The 2,247-nt window shown below is 32.4% G+C and overlaps 1 non-coding gene across 1 annotated transcript; it reads left to right on the top strand.

The window, feature by feature from the left end:
* Positions 1,535 to 1,607, top strand: TRNAA-AGC. Its single transcript has one exon. It is a non-coding gene; the product is annotated as a tRNA-Ala (tRNA).

The following is a 2,247-nucleotide window of genomic DNA, read 5'->3' as shown; positions in this document are numbered from 1 at the left end:
TGCTTTGTGGACTATAAATTTTAATTTCAGCTATTCTTTATACGAAACCTTTTTTTTTAAGTAATTGAATATTTTTTTTTTACAATTAATTTTTTTCATCAATCTCTAATTGAGGATTTTCTTTTTACAATTAATTTTTTTCATCAATCTCGTCCGATTTTCTGATAATTTTCTAATTTTTCATTAAAAGAAAGATAAAAATACAATAAAGATAAAATTGATAATTTCGTACCTCAATCTAAGAATTATATAATTTCATCAAATATTAAGAAGTATCGATAATTTTTCAAGCATCAAGAAGGTATTCGTCTTTATGTCAAATCTTAGAGGAGCTCATTGTAATTTATTCTTTATTATATGCTAAAAACTTTTATCATTAAAATATTTTCTTGATTAATTATATGAAAAAAAATAATTTAGGAAGAAGGGTTTGAATGATAAATTTGAAAAGAAAAAAAATGACAAATATTTTATTGTCATTTTTCCTTTAACAAATAAATTAAATACATCTAATGTAGTAACTCTACGTACCCCCCCCCCCCGCCTTAATGATCGAAGTACACTGATTGACTTATTATATTTATTTAATTAAATATAAGATGAATAAGTAATTAATACTGATAAAATAATTAACTTTTAAATATGTTAGAAATACTTGAGGGTATTTTAGTCCAAATACATAATAATGAAGTTAAGTAATCAAGTGACGGTTAATGGGACGTCAATGAAGTGAAATTACACGGGCGCCCCTAACAAAGGTACCAAATATAGCCTTGAGAAATGGAAAAAATGGGACAAATCGGTCAATGCAGACTACTTTCCTTAATTACAGAATTATGTAAATATGTGACTCGGGAAATTTCAATTCAGATGGGGTGTAACCAAATTCGAATTGATTAGACCACAATTCTGATATACTTATTATATAATTAGCGTATAATTAGACCTTATTTATTTTAAAAGATGAGATTAAGTTGGAATCAATTAATAATCGATAAAATATAAGATGAGATTAAATTATCACACTGTATATTTTATTTACTTGTATTGCTACAATTTCAGATAAAATTAAGTTTGAGAAATAAATTATTAAAAAAAAAGAATCAACTAAATTTGTAGATATTTGAAAAATTGGCTTTATTTTGGACCAAATATTTTTATCTGTAAGGTCAAATGTATAAAATCACATGCAACTCCATCAAGCGAATCTGATAGGATAATAAATCTCACCAAACTCAACCGGATTTAGATCATCTTTTTATCATTCTCTATCAGGGGCTCGAGTGACTGGCCTAAATGTAAAGAAACAAGGGATTGGACTGGATATCTATCCCAATCCCCATAAGTAAATAAGGCTTTAAGGGAGAGTGACTAGTCACATGATAAATGTATCGTATTTATTGTATGACTAAACTCTTCCAAATTTTATTTGAATAAAATTTTTTTAATAGGAGGATGATATTTGAGAAGAAAAGACAACTGATTAGTTCTAAACCACCAGCTATTATTCAGAGCTGAAATTATCCTAAGGCAGGGGGATGTAGCTCAGATGGTAGAGCGCTCGCTTAGCATGCGAGAGGTACGGGGATCGATACCCCGCATCTCCATAACGTTTTTCCTTTGTGAGCCCAATCTATGATTGGTTCAACTTGGATTTGTTGATGATTTATTGCTATTTTGTCAGGCTGACATTGAATTGATATGCTTCCTTAAACGAGCCCTCGATCTATGGTGACTTGTCTGGCTTTCGCGTTAGTCTTCAAAAGAGTCACATGATTCTCTCTGAGATTCGTGACCAGTTGCTTGATAGCCTGCAATTTCAGAAAGGACACTTATCGATGAAATATTTGGGATTTTCCCTTATATCGTCCCGACTTACTTTTTTGGACTGTAAAACTCTGCTTGACAAACTCGATCAGCGTATCAAGGGTTGGGAAGGTACGTCTTTGTCATATGCGGGACGAGTACAAATTATTAAATCTGTTCTTACTGCTCTTGGTGTCTATTGGGCCTCTACTTTTATGTTGCCCAAGAGTGTCATTCAGGAGGTAGTAAAGCGACTGTGGGCTTTCCTATGGAAGGGTGCGACTGCTCATGGATATGCGAAGGTCGCTTGGGATTGTGTATGTCGACCTATTAATGAAGGTGATCAAGGCATCCAGGACATCACTGCCCTCAATCGTGCTCTTATGGGACTTAAACTGTGGCAAGTTACTCGCGGTAATAGGGCTTATATCTGGGTGGATT

The sequence above is a fragment of the Sesamum indicum genome, linkage group LG3, assembly GCF_000512975.1.
Source record: "Sesamum indicum cultivar Zhongzhi No. 13 linkage group LG3, S_indicum_v1.0, whole genome shotgun sequence".
Taxonomy (NCBI): domain Eukaryota; kingdom Viridiplantae; phylum Streptophyta; class Magnoliopsida; order Lamiales; family Pedaliaceae; genus Sesamum; species Sesamum indicum.
This window is presented reverse-complemented; position numbering and strand designations above follow the sequence as displayed.